Source organism: Rhinatrema bivittatum, chromosome 8 (genome assembly GCF_901001135.1).
Source record: "Rhinatrema bivittatum chromosome 8, aRhiBiv1.1, whole genome shotgun sequence".
In the NCBI taxonomy this organism is placed as follows: domain Eukaryota; kingdom Metazoa; phylum Chordata; class Amphibia; order Gymnophiona; family Rhinatrematidae; genus Rhinatrema; species Rhinatrema bivittatum.
Genome location: NC_042622.1, coordinates 269,272,102 through 269,290,799, shown reverse-complemented (window position 1 = coordinate 269,290,799; position 18,698 = coordinate 269,272,102). Strand labels below are relative to the sequence as shown.

The 18,698-nt window shown below is 45.0% G+C and overlaps 1 protein-coding gene across 1 annotated transcript in view; it reads left to right on the top strand.

Annotated features, from left to right (window-relative positions):
• The first annotated feature begins 3,656 nt into the window (after nucleotides 1–3,656).
• Nucleotides 3,657–18,698, top strand: part of MARCH2 (membrane associated ring-CH-type finger 2) — a 58,259-nt gene continuing 43,217 nt past the window's right edge. The window contains exon 1 of the mRNA XM_029610810.1: nucleotides 3,657–3,805. The gene's annotated coding sequence lies outside the window, so the exon portion shown is untranslated. The remainder of the gene's footprint in view (nucleotides 3,806–18,698) is intronic.

Sequence of the window (18,698 nt, the reverse complement as noted above, 5' to 3'; positions counted from 1 at the left end):
ACAATGCATGTGACACACAAAACCAAGAAATCATCTAAACATCATACAGAGAAACAAGTTTCAAAGGAAAAACAGATTGAAACACCAAAACACGGCGCCAGAATCCTCACCAATTCCCGCAGAAGAGACCACATAACTCCCATACTCTGGGATCTCCACTGGCTCCCAATACACTCAAGAATCCTTCACAAGACTCTTACGATCATCCATAAAACCTTGCATACCCAAATATCGAATGGCTAGATAACGCCCTACACTATCACACTTCAAACAGACCCACAAGAACTGCTACTAAAAAAAGGGCTGTCCATCGCTGGACCAACTATTTGGAATTCTATGCCCTCACACCTGCGCCAAGAACACTGTACACAAACCTTTAAAAAAAACCAACCTAAAAACTTGGCTTTTCTCACAAGCCTTCACTTAACCCTGCCACCTTCCAACGCACAGTTCCTCCCATAGCCCCCTAGTTCCCCCCCACACCCTCCCTACTCCTAATTATCCACCCCTCACCTGGAATTCACTTAAGTAATTGCCCCTTGATTCTTCATTTTGAACATACTCTACATATTGTAAATTTAGTTCTTATCTGTAAATACTGTACATTTATTTTTCATAACATTTATTATTATTATTTTATCCTGTTAAATAATGTTAAACCTCTTTGCTGTAACCATTCCTCTCCGGTTACATGACTCTGCTATGCTAGTCCTTTCTCCCCAGTTTAGCTTCCTTATGTTAATTGTAACTTCTTTTTTCTTTTTTCCAAAGTTATTGTTTTTTTTCAAAGTTATTGGTTACCCTCTTAATGTAAACCGATGTGATATTCCCATGAATGTCGGTATAGAAAAGTTTTAAATAAATAAAGTCAGTCTTCTAAGATGAAACATAGTGCCACCTTCTGGAGCAACCTCTTCATCGAGATCTGCTGGTCCACAACCCACATCCCCACAGGGGAGTCATCACTCCCCCCTCTTCAGTTTTCTCTGACATAATCATAGAAGAAACAGGGGGTAATTGGGATTCATCACCAGATATCCAATTCCTTCCTCACCACTCTTGTAAGAGATCAGGCTCTCCACATTCAATCCTTGCTAAGACTCCCATCAAAATGTCATGCAGAGATGACATGAGACCTATTCCACCTCAGTGACCATCGGCCCAGGAAACAATGTTTCAAATTTCTACCCTTTTGCAAATTTTTTTTTCCAGGGATTACCATCAAATCCTCCTCTCATTTCGGAACCACACAAAACTACGTTGTCGAATGTATCTCCTTCTTCCCTACAAAGAGTAACATCCCCACGGGATTTGCATTCTCCTCTATCTTCCTCTCATGTAATGACCCCAGAACTCTTGCCACGTTCATCTCTGGGCAGTTCTACGGGAATTCTGTCAGACCCTCCACAAGAGCACCCCCAGCCTTCTTCACTGCCAGAAGATCTCACTTATGTTAAGTTTTTGGAGAAATTGGGTTTAGCTCTTAATATAGAAACCCGGAAACTGCCAGATCTGAAGTTATGGGAATCCTTCAATTATTGGAAGTTCCAGCTGGGCCAACTGCTTTTCCTTCCCACCATGCTTTGGAATCCCTTATGGACAAGACTTTTTTTTTTTTTTTTTTAATTTATTTATTTATTTATTAATTAATTATATACCGACATTCGATCTGAGATATCACATCGGTTTACATGCAGGTACTGTAGGTATTTCCCTATCCCCAGAAGGCTTATAATCTAAGTTTTTGTACCTGAGGCAATGGAGGGTAGAGTGACTTGCCCAAGGTCACAAGGAGTGACAGCAGAACTTGAACCCTGGTCTAGTTCATAGCCCACTGCTCTAACCACTAGGCTATTCTTCCTCCGCATCTTGTTTCTCCTACTTCCAGGAAACTAGACCTCAAGTACAGGATACAGAAGACATCTTATTATTCCAACGTCCAGATTCCTCATAATTCAGTAGTTTTAGAATCAGCAATGAGAAGAGCTAAGAAGAACAGGCTATCTTCCAACACACCACCAGACAAGGAGAACAAAATTTTAGATGACTTTGCTTGTAAGATTTACCAAAATTCCATGTTTGGGTCCTGGATACATCAACACTAGTTCTATATAATCCAGTATTTGTTCAATTGTACTCAACAACTTCAACCTTTCCTTGCCACATCTCACGGGGATGCCCCCCTTTCAAGATTTACAGGAAGGCTTATGCCATTTATTAAGAACAGCATATGAAGCATTTGATACATCTGCCAGGTCTTCGGCCAATCTCAGCCAGAAGTCCAGCATGGCTGCGTGCAAGTAGCATAAGGGAAGATGTTCATGACAGGTTGGCGAACTTGCCATGTAGGCCTGATAATCTCTTTGGGGAAAAGCTTAGAGAAACAGTTTCCCAAATAAAAGAACAGAACATTGTGCTTCAATCATTAACGTCTCCCTCAGACACTCCTTCAACATTCAGGCGTTACTACGGCCTTTACAAAAGAGAATATTACTATAGGAGGCTATTCAGCTATTGCTGCATCCGTCTGTCACAGACAGCTGTGACCACTCTTCCTTACCTCTTTTTCTCCCCTTTCTCTCTCTTTGGCAAGATGGCTGTCTCTGGTGCTGCGTGCCGAGGGCCTCGGCGTTTCCAGACCAGCATGGGCGTCCCCATCCGCCATGCTCACTCCCGTAGCCTCCTAGGGCACGAGCGCGCACATCTCTGTCGCTCTAATACACATCATGGCGGGAACCTTGGGGGCGGCCCCCACCACATGACGTCAGTACCTCCGGGTATATCTAGCCTCTGCTTCCGCTACCAATTTGAGTTAGCAAAGAATTCACTTCGCTAATCTGTCTGCTCTAAGCTGTACGCTCAGATGCCACTTTCATGCTAAAGGCCTTGCTCCAGCAGAAGCTCTAGACACCCGCTCCTCGGAGGTCTCTCTCTTCCAACTTCCCTTCAGGGTCCTCACTAACCAAGACAACCGCTCCTCAGGGGTCTTTTCTCTCTATTCATTTCCAGGAGTGAAGGAAAACGCCTTCACTCTGTGAGTTCCTCTACAATCTGGCCCTCCACCAGCCGTGACGTTACCTGCACGGCGGGCTCCTGCTTATCCCTGCAATGGGAAATAGTAATGGTAGAGAATTATTAGTGAAGAGCTTGATGCCATTGTTTGTACAGGGACCAAAGTGGTAGAAATAAATGTGATTGATATTTTGTAATTGTTGCTGTAAATGCGTGCGTGCTCAGCAATATGTATTTTAGCAAAGGAATTTAGTAGTATAATGTTAATTGAAAGAACATTTTTTTTTTGCCCTTCATCAAAATGGACACCACTGTGTGTTTGCCAGTTTTTAACATGGCCACCGCCATGCTCTGTCTAGATACTACCTTCACCAAGATGGCCACCGCCAGTAGCAAATTACTCTTTTAAGATTGCCACTGCCAGCTTTTAACATGGCCGCCATGTTGTTGTTACGCCCATCAAGATAGCTGCTGCCATTACCCAACATGGCCACTACCATTGATCGTGCCTACTCTCAAAATGGGTGCTGCCCATTTCCAATATGGCCACCGCCATATTCTCATGTAAATTTTTGCCCTCTCCTGGCTTCAAGATGGCCGCCACCATGTGATTCGGCACCATCTTTATTTTTTTTAAAAGAAAACAGAGGAGTTGTGCTTTTCACCCGTGCCGGGGCTCCGGTGTGTCGTGCCTCACACCTCTGCTGTCATTCTAGCTCGATCAGCCGAAGAAACTGGAGGGCTGGGCAGCGTGGCCGGGCGGCCCCCCTCCGATGACATAGCGCCAAATGAGGTAAGAGGAAAGAAAAAAAAAAAACAAAAACCCCACATGGTTTCTAAGACCACTGCCGTGCCATCACGCCTGGGGGGGAGGGGCAGGCTCGGGTCTCTCTCCCATCACCTTTTTATTGTTATTATTATTATTATTATTACCGCTGCAGCCTCCGCAAGGAAAAAGGCCCCTGCCCAAATCGCCCTCACCTCCTGAGCCGTCGGCCTTCTACAGCCGGGGCCCTCCAGCATGTCCTCCCCACCCGGGTGTTAAACTTACTCCGCCGAGCCCTGCCAGGAACGTGAAACGCAGGACCGGTCTCAGTGCTGTACCTGGCAGGAAAAAAAAACCCAACCCAAAACCCACTTAACCCCTGCAACGCTGGACTGCCGGTGCCTGCGGGGGGTTCCCTAAAGGGTGACTTATAAAGGCCCCCAGGCTCCACTGGTGCTTCCCCCTCCTTTTCTCCGCCCCTCCCCCTTGCCCCCCAGTCTTGCTTTACGTCACCTGCCTGCCCTCTAGGTTCTCCCCTTTTTTTTTTTTTTTTTTTTGGGGAACCTGGCTGACTCCACCCCTGTGGTGCCCTGCTCCGGACATTGGGGGCCTTTAACCCTGCCCGGGGCCTTCCTCGTCGCGCGCTCTGTTCAGGGCATGCTGGGGGGGGGGGTCTCCTCTGCCATTTTCTGCGCAGAATCCCCCCCAGGTGACTCCGGAATCTGAAAGTTATCTTTTTGTAGGATGAGCTGTAAGGGGATTTCTGTGGATGCGCGGTGTGCTACAGGTACAGGACTTACCATGACATTGGTTTCCCTCCTGCATACATTCCAGACTTCACTCTCATAGCCATAGAGAATTAGATGAATGAAGCTATCAAATAATTTTATAGTGTGAAACTGGCCAGCTTTTAAAAATTACGCAGAAGATCCTTTGCACTTTTTATTAAGAGTTGTTTTTTTTTAATAGCTAATTTTAAAGCAGGGGCCCATGCTATGGAGGTGGGTGTGATGAGGAAATGCCATTTTGGCTCTTCCCCCCCCTCCCCAATTCTTCTGTCTAGAGATGCCAATGCTTTTCTGTGGCCTTAAGCATTAGTACAAGAAGGATTGGGTGGGGGGCACTGGAGAGGCACACAAATGCATTGGCCCCCTGGCGCCGGAGACCCTTGGCACGCCACTGGTGCGGATCCCTGTATAGTCCCTCGCCCGGTTCTCCCCCTGCTGCAGCTTGGGTGGGGCTGCTGACGCCGGCGCCGATTTGTGCAACCGGGGCTGGGCATAGAGGCATTGATGCCTCTATGCCACAGTGGGATAAACACTGTGGATCCATCAAGTCTAGAGGGCGTGAATAAAATGGAGGCATTCAAACGCTGCACGGAGCGGCAGTAGCCACGGAGGCATTCAAACACTGCACGGAGCGGCAGTAGCCACAGCGGCATTCAAACACTGCACGGAGCGGCAGTAGCCACAGAGGCATTCACGGAGCGGGATGCCAGTGGCCAGTAGTTGGTGTTCCGCCTTCACGGAGCGGAAGGATGGAGGGCTGCTATTTCCAAAAAAATAAAATAAAATAAAAACAGGGGTGGGTAAGAGTATGGGGCAAGGGGGTGGCCTGCTTGTTACAGCGGTTGCTACCCCCAGTTGAGCTGGATGTCACTTGGATGCAGATTCAAAGCTGCTCTCTAAATTGGGTGGAGGGGAATTAGGGCTGGAGGGTACTGGAAGCCAATAGTAACAGGTGGGAGAGAGAAAAAGGGGAAAAAAAATGGATAAAGTGCGTAGCTTGCTGGGCAGACTTGATGGGCCATTTGGTCGTCTTCTGCCGTCATTTCTATGTTTCTATGTCTCTGTTCACTGCTGCTGACGATGGAGAGATGTGGCAGGGCCTGGAGAACGTCTTCGTCGCCTGCCCTGACTGCAAGGCACACGTGCTGCTGCTAGAGTCCTCCAGGCCTGTGCAGAACAAGACCATCTCTGGCCTCTGACAGCGGTTGCCGCTGCAGCATTGTTCTGTGCCACCTTCCCTTGCCTCAGCCTGCTGCCATCGTCCTCTCCAGCTCCATCCTCTTCCTAGCTGCTAAAAAGTTGTCCTGCAGGCTGCGGCTGCTATTTTTTTTGGAAGAGGGGGTAATATTTCTACAGGATCTGATTCTGGTCTGCATGCTTACAGTTGCCAACAGGCTGATTCAGTCTTGGTTTTGCCCCATTGCATGCATAGATTTGAACTTCTTAGGGAAATCAGTGACACAGTTATAACCTACAAATTCTTTGCATGCAATGGGACAAAACCAGGACTGGATCAGCCTGTTTGGCAGCCTGGCACTAACTGGCACCCCTGGATTTGCCTCCCATGAGCCTCTTGCTTCTCCAGAATCTCCCCCCCTTTCAGTTTTTGGGATGGTGCCCTGAATAGTCTGGAGGGTTTGGCTGGCATTGGGGGGTTGGGTGGGGCAGGGGCAAGGCCTTGGCTGACCTACGTGGGCCAGAGCCTGTGGCAACTGGTGTCTCTCATCCCCCTCTCTCCCATGCAACTCGTACACGTGCACGCTAGAAACAAACCCTCCAGGAACAACCCCTCCGTCACCTTCCTCATCTGGAGCAAGTCATCCCACCCCCACCCCCCCAGCCTGAGTATGTCAGTCTGTCAGCATGAAAGTGTGTGTGTGAGCATTCATGTGCATAAGAGAGCATGTGAGACACAGTGAGAACAGGTGTCAGCAAGCATGGGAATGAGTGCGGGAGCATTCCTGCTTCTTGATCCAGCTTTGATCGAGCCTGTGTGTGAGCGGGATCCTGTGTTAGAGAGTGCTGGTCTGTTATACGAGAGGGAGAGGAGAAAGTCTTAGCACATCCTCCACCCCTGACTAATGCACCATAACTTTTTTGATTTTATATTCCCCCTTTCAGCCACTTCAAAGGGGATTTCATTCTCAGGATAACTGTAAAAAAAAAAAAAAAAAAAAAGCTGCCAGGTATGGAGAGTGCAGGATTGTTTTTAATCATTATTAGTTTTAATTATTGGGTGTTAATTGATATGAATCTTGTTTTTAAGTATGTTGTCAGTGTTTAGAAATTTTTAAGAAATGAGTTTTTAATTATTGGATGTTCTGTTGGCTGTTTTGAAATATTCTTTTTATTAGTATGATTTTACTATTATGTTTTATTTTTCTTGATGTTATGGTTTGATGTTTTATGAGGAATGGTGATGTTTGTTTTTCCATTGTTGCACTGTATACCAGTGGCATAGCCAGAATTGATTTTTTGGGTGGGCACAAGGTTAACATGGGTGGGCAGTAGGCAAGCAGGTCTGAGACCTACTAGTTGTATTCTTATTGATAAATAATGCCATGTACTGCACCTTAGAATGGCTTTCTAAGTAATTTGCAACAGCCATTATGCATTATGTGTGAAACATTTTACCTCAGTTATTTCAAGCACTTACCAGCATTAAAAATTCCTTATTAATCAGAATTTATTTTATATTTATTGCAGTTTATAAATGCACAAGTATAGAAAACAATCAGATCATGTAATAAAACAAAAAATAATGTATTCTTTCATGAACCATCTTTGCAGAAAACCAGAAATCTTCATAAATACAATAAAATATAATTAATCATCAGAACAGGTGCAGCGTAGAGCTAGGGCAATTCACATTACAACTAACATGAAAAAAAAATTCAAATTCTGGTGTCACCTCAGCAAAAAATAACCCTCCACTGCTATTTTGTGAAGTAACACAAACTCTTGCAAAGAAAGACGTCTAGAACCTTTCCATACAGTCACAGCGCTGACTCTCAGGATTCAAATAACAGCAACCTTATGAAAAAGCAGCAATGCAAATACTACACCAGGCCCTAGAACATTAATACATCACCTACGGGAATAACAGAACAAGCTGGACTACTACAAAGAAACTACACACTAGCAGAAATACCGCATTTCAGTCACACACACACAGGCAAAACTGAGACCGAGACTTACCTAATAAAGAAATAAGAGACCACAAATTAGAAACAGAAACATGCAGATAAAACCAAAATAGAAAGCCTGAGAAACTAAAATCTCTGAACTGAGGAATACTGAAGAAAGAGCAAAATACAAAAATATAAGAAATGCACATTCCCAAAGATGGCAGATTCCAATTGCTAACATCTCAAAATAATTTTTTTTTTACCTTTGTTGTCTGATCTTTGTATTTTTTTAATCAGTTGGTCCTGGTCTCTTTTTCCCATTTTTCCCTTGTCGCTCATTTCCTTATTCCTTTTCAGTGTCTTTCTTCTATTACTGTCTTCTTCCCTTCCACACATACACACATCATGCTTTATCTCACAGACTCCCTCACACACTCACGCTCTCACTCTCATAAGCTTTCCCCACACACACACACAAGCTCACATTCTCTGCAGACACACATACAAGCTCTCACTTTCTCACCCCTCCTCAGGCTTACATTCTTATACACACACAGAAGCACGTCCAGGCACCCATTCTTATCTACACACTCAAACCCAGACCCCCATTCTCACCCACACATACACATACTCAAGCTCCCATTCTCACGCACACACACAAACCCAAGCTCCCATTCTCACCCACACACACAAACCCAGACTCCCATTCTCACCCACACATACACATATTCAAGCTCCCATTCTCACCCACACATACACATATTCAAGCTCCCATTCTCACCCACACATACACATATTCAAGCACCCATTCTCACCCACACACACACATATTCAAGCTCCCATTCTCACCCACACATACACATATTCAAGCACCCATTCTCACTCACACATACACATATTCAAGCTCCCATTCTTACCCACACATACACACATTTAAAGTCCTAGTCTTACCCACATATTCAGGCTCCCATTCTCACCCACACACAAACCCAGGCTCCCATTCTTACCAACATATTCAGGCTCCCATTCTCACCCACACACAAACCCAGGCTCCCATTCTCACCTACATATTCAAGCTCCCATTCTCTCACACACACACACACACACACACACACAGGTTTCCATTCTCACCCACACATACACACATTCTAGCCCGCGCATAGCTTCCCCTTCCTCCCCCTCCCAAGCAGGAAGATCAGTTGACTTCTCCTGCTGCGACCAGTGTCCTGCTATCTTTGGGCCGTATGGCCCAACGATCTTCCTGCTTGGGGGGAGGGGAAGGAAGCGGAAGCTGTCTGTGGTGCTTCTGCTCCCTCCCCCCTCCAAGGAGGAGGAATAGCCTAGTGGTTAGAGGAGTGGACTATGAACCAGGAGACCAGGGTTCGAGTCCTGCTGTCGCTCCTTGTGACCTTGGGCAAGTCACTTTACCCTCCATTGCCTCAGATACAAAAACTTAGATTGTAAGCCCTCTGGGGATAGAGAAATACCTACAGTACCTGAATGTAAACCAGTATGATATCAATTAAGATCGAATGTCGGTATATAAAAATAATAATAATAAAATAAATAGGAAGATCGGTGGGCCGTACGGCCGCAGGATCACTTCCACATGTGTGCCGTGCAAATGCACGAAATGGCGCGCCGGCCCTGGGTCTTCCTCTTCGCCTCGCGGAGATGGGATCCCACGACGGCCTTGCAGGTCCGATGCTCCAGTTAAGTGGGCCTGGGTCCAAATTGGGTGGGCGTGGCTTCGCCACTGCTGTATAAGGAGTTCGGCTTACAATGTCCAGTTCATTTTTTGTCAGCACACTTTCTATTTATTTATTTATTTGTTTGTTTGTTTATTTATTTAAGTTCTTTTAATATACCGATGCTCAAGACAAGGTCTTATCGTACCGGTTTACAATAAACAAGGGGGGGAAACCAGTTAACACAGGAAGCGAAAGTTACATTAAAACAGGGAAGTCGAACAAGGCTGTTTGAAGAAAAAGGGATAGATTAACAATTTCTATTCTAAATGTATAGAAGAGCCGATCAGCAAGGAGCGGTTGCTTCTCTGTTAAACTTAAATACATATTTACATAATGGAGGTTCAATTGCAAAGTTAATATACATGAGCGGTTCTAGAATGGCAGATACTTAATGCAGCTGGAAGAGGACATCAACCGAGGGGTGGAGGTCCTTGCGGGTACCATGGGTTTCTTCAGTGGTAAGCTTGGGCGAAGAGCCAAGTTTTCAGTTTTTTTCTGAATGTGAGATGACAATGTTCCTGGCGTAGGTCTGGTGGGAGAGAGTTCCAGTGATGTGGTCCCGTGGTGGAAAGCGCTCGTTTTTCGATGGAGTTATGTTTAGTGGAACTGCTGGGAGGAACTTGTAGGGAGCCTCTGTATGCAGATCTGGTTGGCCTTGATGAGGAGTATAATTTGAGGGGTATGGTGAGTTGCAGAGAGGATTGATGATATATGGATTTGTGAATGATGGTCAGAGTTTTGAAGAGTATTCTGAAGTGTATGGGTAGCCAATGAAGTATTTTTAGTATCGGTGTGATGTGGTCCATCCTGCGCATGTTAGTAAGGATCCTGGCTGCTGCGTTTTGCAGCATCTGAAGAGGTTTCGTGGAGGAGGCCGGGAGACCAAGCAGGAGAGCGTTGCAGTAGTCAATTTTTGAGAATAGTATGGCTTGAAGGACAGATCTGTAGTCATGGAAGTGGAGGAGAGGTCTTAATTGTTTTAGGACCTGAAGTTTATAAAAGCCCTCTTTTGTGGCGGTGTTAATTAATTTTTCAAGGTTCATTCTGGAGTCTAGGGTGGCTCCAAGGTCTCTCACTTGACTTACTGATGGTATGTTTGTGGTGCTGGCTGGTGGGTTGTTATCGCTGGGGGAAATGACCAGAAGCTCGGTTTTGGATGAATTGAGAACCAGGCTGAGGCTCGTGAGAAGGATATTAATAGCGTGGAGGCAGCTGTTCCAATAGATTAAAGTGTCGGAGATGGGATCCTTGATGGGGATAATGATCTGCACGTCGTCCACATAAATAAAGTAGGCGAGATTGAGGTTTTTGAGTAGTTGGCATAAAGGGAGAAGATAGATGTTGAATAGAGTCGGGGAAAGCGAGGAACCCTGGGGTACTCCTTGCTCGGACGCTATGGGGGAAGATTCTTTGTTGATTATTTTTACTTTGAAATTCCTGTCACTTAGAAAAGATTTTAGCCAGTGGAGTGCAGATCCTGAGATGCCTATTTCCATCAAGCGGTTGATGAGGATTGTATGGTTAACTGTGTCAAACGCAGCGGAAATGTCTAGAAGAGCTAGCAGGTATGACTGACCTTTGTTGAGGCCCATCAGGATGTTGTGCATTAATGAGAGAAGCAGCGACTCTGTGTTCCTGTGTTTCCTGAATCCGAATTGTGCTGGGTGTAGAATGTCATGTGAGTCCAGGAAGTCAGTGAGACGAGAGTTGACCAGTTTTTCCATTATCTTGGCTATAAAAGGTAAGTTGGCGATTGGGCAGAAGTTTATAGGGTTGGATGGGTCCAAGTTGGGTTTTTTTAGTAGTGGTTTCAGGGAGGCTGTTTTTAAAGCGTTCGGGACAATTCCGTGAGAGAGCGAGCAGTTTATGATGTCGGCCAGTGGTTTGGCGATGGTGTTAGGGATTGTGAGAAGGAGTTTGGTCGGGATTTGGTCTATTGGGTGCGATTAGGGTTTCATTTTCTTGATGATAGATTCAATTTCTAAGGGTGATGTGGGATCAAAAGATTCTAGGGACTGTTTGTGAATCCTTGAGTAGTTTTGGTGAGGTGGAAGTTGGTAGTTTAAAGTAGAAATGGAGGTTGTTGGTGGGATAAGTAGAATTTTGATTTTGTTATCAAAGAAAATTGCTAGCTCAGTAGATTTGTTTTGGGCCTCTTCTTCTGGGATGGTGGGAGGAATAGAGGTGGTGAGTGCTGCCACATATGAGAATAATATTTTGGGGTCGAATAGGAATCCGTGTTTTTTTTTTGGCATAGAAGTCCCTTTTTTTGTGAAGAATGGTGGCTCTATAATATGTCATAGCTGTTCTGTAGGAAGCTTGTGTGGTAGGCGAGGGATCCTTCCTCCAGCGTTGTTCTTTGTGTTGAAGGTCTTGCTTGAGTTTTCTTAATTCTGTGGAAAACCAGGGTTTTTTGTTGATGCGGGTGGGGTTGATCTCTTTGGATGTTAAGGGACAAATTTTGTCCGCTGCTGTACGGGTGATAGTTGGCCAAGAGTTCAAAGCATTGTCCGGATTTGTGAGATCCAGGTTAGATAGGTCCTTAGTAAGGGTGTTGTTGAGGACTTCCATGGAACATGGTTTTCTGAATTGGATCGAGGATATAGGGATGTTGGTGGTCGGGGTTTTTTTTTTTTATGGATAGTTCAGCTTCTATCATTGAGTGATCTGACCACGGGATGGGTGTACAGGAAGGAGCCGAAGTGGGCGAGATTGGATCATTTGTAAATATTAAGTCCAACGTGTGTCCTGCTTTGTGCGTGGGTTTATTAATAATTTATTTGAATCCCGTAGCTAGTAGGGAAGAGAGGAGGGCTTCGCAATTGGCGGAAGGGGAAGGGAGTCAACATGAATGTTGAAGTCTCCTAGCAGTATGGCCGGTGCGTTAGTGTTGATGTGTTTGGCTACCAATTCTATGAGAGGCGAAGGGTCGGATTCTAGTAGCCCAGGCGGGGCGTAGATCAGACAGATTTGGAGCTGGGAGGATTTGAATAATCCGATTTCAAGTTTGGTCGCAGATTTAAGTGGGTGTTGGGCTAGTCTCAGATCTTTTTTTGCGGCTAGCAGTAGTCCACCCCCTCTTTTTTTCGCTCTGGGAATAGAGAAAAGGCATATAGTTGTGTCGGTAATTGGTTGATTAGGGGTGTGTCTGTGTTTTTCAACCAGGATTCGGTGATTGCACACAGGTCCGATTGGGTGTCCAAGAGGTAGTCGTTGAGCAGGTGGGATTTTTTTGACAAGGATTGTGTGTTGAGGAGGATTAGGGTGATTAAAGATAGGCCTAGGAATTGAGTTAGGGGGGAAATCATGATGGGAATCAATGACCTCTTAGGATGTTGGAGATTGAGTATGTGTGTGTTACCTCTATTGAAGGGTGAATGAGGGATGATGGGGATAGGGAAAGTTTGTATCATGTTGATTTTTCAGGTTTTTTTTTTTCTCTCTCTCTCTCTCTCCCAGAGTAGGGGCAACTCGTTTGAGCCTGTGTGGAGAAGGAATGGTTCCCGGAGGCAATGGGGTGCTGGAAGGTTGCTATGCGGGTATAGGTAGGAGGGGGTAGTTAGGAGGAGGTTTCGGTGAAGGATGGACTGTTATGTGATGAATTGTGTAGGCTTCCGGCCTACTGTTTGTTAGTGGTGAAGAGATTTTTCTCGAAAGGAGACGGAACTTACTTCTCAGGTGTATTTATACTTCATGATCTCTTTGTTTCTATTTGCTGAAGGTCTGGCTGTGTTCTGCATATGTGATCAAGGTGGGGTATTTATTCTGCTAGCTTATTGTTCAGTTCATTTACTTTCTAGATAGCTTTTAGATCCCTACACCAGAAAAGAAGGTCAGCTTGGTCTGTTTTGCTTATAGGAGGTATTACTGTCTTAGGGCCTGGTTTAATATGTTCAGTGTTGCTTTTTCATAGGTAGGGTTGTTACTGTTTGAGTGCTGGCAGTTAGTCCTATTTTGGTATGAGATTTTTATTATATTGTAATGGTAATTGTTTACTTATACATTTCTGAGGGCTAAGCCTACACCCAGTGCTTACAATAGGCCTAATACCATATGGGCTCCTCGTTGCCTGATATGAAAAAATGCAAATTGATGCAAAAGGAGGGGGAGGGAATAAACCGCCCTCTGTCCTCAAGTGTCCTCTTTGGGGGGAAAAGTTGGCAACCCTACAGAGCTGGTATTTTTTTTTATTTCACCTGTGCTGCGCGGAGCAGGAACCGGGATTGCTGGAGCCACAGCAGAGCTGGAATCAGAATTGTGCGGGGGGGGGGCTCTGGAATTGGAACAGGAGCTGCGATTTTTCTGGAGCTGTTCCACTAGACTACCTTAAAATACTGATAAAATGTAACAAATGCAGTATGTCATTCCTTTTATAAAAGTAAAACAATCAAATCTCATTCCAGCTATTTGGGAAAGAACTTTTTTTTATTAATGTCATCTTTTTGATGTCTTCCTTTTCTTTTTTTTTTTTTTTTTTTTCCTAAAGTTGATAACATAATCTGTCTGTCTGAATTCCTAGGCATGTGTGGGGATTTTTTTTTTTTTCATGCATTTTCAAATTAACAGCAAGAATTCTTGTTACAGAAATGAGAACTGCAAAAAGAAAAAAAAATACATATGGAAAATTAAATTTAACCAAGCACTTGTTTTGCACATCCTCTCATTTTAAAAGGAAACAGGGGAGAACAAGAGAGATTAAAGAGTGAAAAAAAAAATTTTGTAATAAAAAGAAAACTGAGAGGTTCCACCAGTTGTTGTTAAATATTACTGGGATTAACAGTTCACCTTCAACAATTAAATCACAAAAAACGGTTGATCGATGTAATATTCAAATTTTGCAAAGAACTTAAACCACCGTTTATTGCGGCAAAAGAATCTTCGGAGGCATTTAAACCTCTACCTTCATCACCAATAGCGTCACACCCTATGTTAGGTATTTTATGTGACTGGTGTCTTATGGTTCGAAGGGGGTAGCATCAGCTGCTCCAAAGCTATGGTCAGGTCCCGTGGCTCAGGAGGCTTTGGAGCCCCTTCGAACCATAAGACACCAGTCACACAAAAAATACCTAACATAGGGTGTGACGCTATTGGTGAGGAAGGTAGAGGTTTAAATGCCTCCGAAGATTCTTTTGCCGCAATAAACGGTGGTTTAAGTTCTTTGCAAAATTTGAATATTACATCGATCGACCGTTTTTTTTGTGATTTAATTGTTGAAGGTGAACTGTGCTTCGTCACAGGTGGCCGGAGGCGGAGCATGCCCTTCATGAAAACTGGAGATTAAAGGATGGTTCGAGATGGGAAGGCCATTATGAGAGTTATGAAAAGCTGAACGATTCAAGACTGTGGAGGAGGGGGACACAATAAGGTCAACCGTCAGATTGGCATATGGACCTGCAAGCTGGGTGGTTGCCAGATAAGGCACGAATGGGTGAATGTTCAATGTCACTGTGTGTTTAGGTCGGACAGAGTCCATCTTTCGACATTGGTTATGATATTAAACAACGACCTGCAGAAGCCTCTGGTGGGATGGTTGTTAGGGATTGACGTCGGCCACAGCCATGTTGGTGGGGGGCATGAGGCAAGGGCATGCCCTATCTCATGCTTGTGGCGGTTACCCGGGCTGGTAGGGGCATTTCGGAAGTGGTGCAGGTGGGCATCACTGTTCAGGTCAGCAGTGGACTGGCACCTTGGGCGGGGCAGGGCCTTCTGTATGCCAGAGTTCAGGGGCCCCCTTGCTTGAGGTTGAGGCAGAGGGTGCAGGTTCAATGCTGCCTTGCTTGGTTATTGCGGCGGGCGGCAGAGGTTGTGGTGGAGCCTGGTCTTGGCGACTGCCATACCAGCTCAGATACCAAGTTTAAGTAGGGTTATATGTATGTTGTTAAAGCTGTAGCCTTTTTTATTTATTTATTTAAAGAATTTATATACCGGGGTTCCTGTATAGTATACATATCACCCCGGTTTACAAGGAACCAAAACTATCGCTAAGGAACCGTAACTATCGCTTCATTTAGCGGTTTACATTGAACATTTAGCGGTTTACATTGAACATAGTTAATTTGAGAAAACATAAATAAACATAATATCCAATATCAGAGTTTTGTTATTATTCCATTGTATTAAACAGTGTATGCATGTATAGCTGTGAGTTAATCAGAGGTGATGGGGGCGGTAAGAGTATGGGGAGTGGGAGGGACGTAGATGGGATGACACTATGGTCGCGGCTGGTATAGTTATACACATACTTTGTTTTAAAAGAAAGTGGGTAAATGTACGTGCAGAAAATTACATCTGCTCTGGAAGAGGTATAGCTTGAGTGGTCATGTTACCGGGACAACCTGTGAATTTTCAAAGCGGACATACGCATAACTTCGTCTTGAAATGCAGACTTTAGTCTAATGTGGACTGATATAAAATGACCCAATTAGAACAGCCGTTCATTTTTAGAAACGCAACCTGAGGCTCAGAAGCCTTGCGGTTTTTGAGGGTCCTCAGCGTGGCTCTTGTACAGTGCGTTCAGAAAGTATTCAGACCCCTTTGTTTCTTCCACATTGCTACTTTACAGCCTTATTCTAAAATGGATAATATGCATTCCCCCCCCCCCCCCCCCAGTCCTCACACAGTACCCCATAATGACAAAGTGAAATCAGGTTTGTAGAAATTTGTGCAAATTAATTACAAATAAAACACTGAAATATCACATTTACATAACAGTGGCTTGCAAAAGTATTCAACCCCCCCCCCCCCCCCTAAAAAGTCAGCAGATTTGTGTGGCTTGCAAATGGCACATACACGGGCCGATTCAGTAAAGTCCGCGGGAGAGCGGATGAACGCCCTCTCTCCCAGCGCGCGCACCGGCCACTGTCCTGTGCGCGCGATGCAGTATTTAAATTAGGTGGTGCAGTAGAAACGGGCAAAAGGAGGCGCTAGGGACACTAGCGCGTCCCTAGCGCCTTTTAGCCCGGAGCGGTGGCTGTCAGCGGGTTTGACAGCCGATGCTCAATTTTGCCGGCGTCAGTTCTCGAGCCTGCTGACAGCCATGGGCTCGGAAACCGGACGCCGGCAAAATTAAGCGTCCAGTTTTCGGCCCGACAGCAGCCGGCCCATTTAAAAAATTTTTTCTTTTTTACTTTTTTTACTCTTCGGGACCTCCGACTTAATATCGCCATGATATTAAGTCGGAGGGTGCACAGAAAAGCAGTTTTTACTGTTTTTCTGTGCACTTTCTTGGTGCTGCAGAAACTAGTGCCTACCTTTGGGTAGGTGCTAATTTCTGAAAGTAAAATGTGCGGCTTGGCTGCACATTTTACTTTCTGTATCCCGCGGGCATACCTAATAGGGCCATCAACATGCATTTGCATGTTGATGGCCCTATTAGGTGCCACGGGTTGGACGCGCGTTTTCCTCCCCTTACTGAATAAGGGGTAAAGAAAAACGTGCATCCAATGGCAGCTTAGTGCCCTCCATTGGAGCGCACTGTACTGTATTGGCCTGCATGATTGTTCCAGACAGTATGTTTATTGCTACCAGTGTGCTCTTAAAGTAAATTTTCAAAAGTCACAATTCATTATTTCTCTGCATTTTTTATAAAATAAAATTCAAACTGAAAAATGCTGCTTGCATAAGTATTCAACCTCCTTCAGACTAGGACTTGGAAGAACCACCTTTTGCCTTTCACTGAGGAGAGGCTTCTGTCTGGCCGCTCTACCATAAAGGTACGCTGCAGAGATGCTTGTCCTTCATGAAGGTTCTCCTGTTGCCACAACGGAACTCTGGGGCTTTGTCAGAGTGACCATCGAGTTCTCGGTCACCTCCCTGAGCAAGGCCGTTCTCCTCCACAGATTGCTCAGTTTGGGCAGGTGGCCAGCTCTCGGAAAGGTCCTGGTGGTTCTGAACTTCTTTCATTTAAGAATCATGGAGGCCTCTGTGTTCTTCGGGACCTGCAGCAATTTGTTTTTTGTACCTTCTCCAGATCTGTGCCTCGACATAAACCTGTCCCAGAGGTCTACAGATAATTTCTTCACGTTCATGGCTTTGATTTTGCTCTGATGGGCACTGTCAGTTGTGGGACCTTACTGTATATAGACAGGTGAGTGCCTTTCCAAATCCTGTCCAATCAGTTGAATTTACCACAGGAGGACTCCAAGTTGGAGAAACATCTCAAGGATGCTCAATGGAAACAGGATGCACCTGTTTGAGTGTCATAGCAGGGGATCTGTGTACTTATGGAAATGTGATATTTACATATTTTTTTTATTTGCACAAATTTCTAAAAACCCGATTTTGCTTTGTCATTATGGGATATTGTGTGAGGATTGAGGAGGGAAAAATGCATATTAATTTTAGAATAAGGCTGTAAAGTAACAGAATGTGGGAAAAGTGAAGGGGTCTGAAAACTTTCTGAATGCACTGTATATCCCCAAAACTTTGGAAGTATCACAATTTTAATACTTACGTAACCCCTTTTCCTCGGGGTCACCTTTGGAGCCTGCAAAGGTGGTGAGTGATGCTACTGCAGATCCAGGATCAGTCTCTGGCCTCCAGGGATTGCCAGCAGGGACCAGATCAGTTTCTAGGAGACCCACGGGAAGACTTACCAAGTTATAACAGAAGTCCAATGTCCACAACAATGGTTGGTCCCAAATAAAGACAATTTTATTAAAAATTCAAGGTAAAGAATTCTTCCCAGATGAAACACAGAATACAGTCCAAAAAACCCCAAGATCAGCATAACCCTTCTTCAAGTATCTTTCTTTGAAGAAGAAATCACACACAAAATCCCACTTAGCCCCAAGGTCTCCTGGCCAACATGGGTCAGCATCTTTCCTGGAGCTTCCGCAGCAAGGAAAGTACCCCCTTGGACTTCAGGGTGGTCCTCCTGGATGGCTTAGGAATCTTTGTTTCTTCAAACACTAACAGGAGCCCTTACACTCTCAAGTCAGACTCCAACTCTCTCTCCAAGATGCCTGGAACAGCATCTTAACCTTCCATCAAATACCCATTCCCTCTTAGAGAGCATGTTCCTGCTATTGCTTCTACCTTATCTCACAGCCATTACCTCGTCCCCTGCAAACATCACTTCTTAATCCCCCCTTTCCCCCTTCTTAACAGGAAGGGCAATTACAACGTGCACAACCCTGTAAACTGCATGAGCTCTGCAATACTAGGAACTCTGGCCTCTGGATAACCTTGTAGAGCTCAGGAACCCTCTGAGCATACTCCTTAATGAAGCTGGAGCCCTCCCGAAATATAGAGC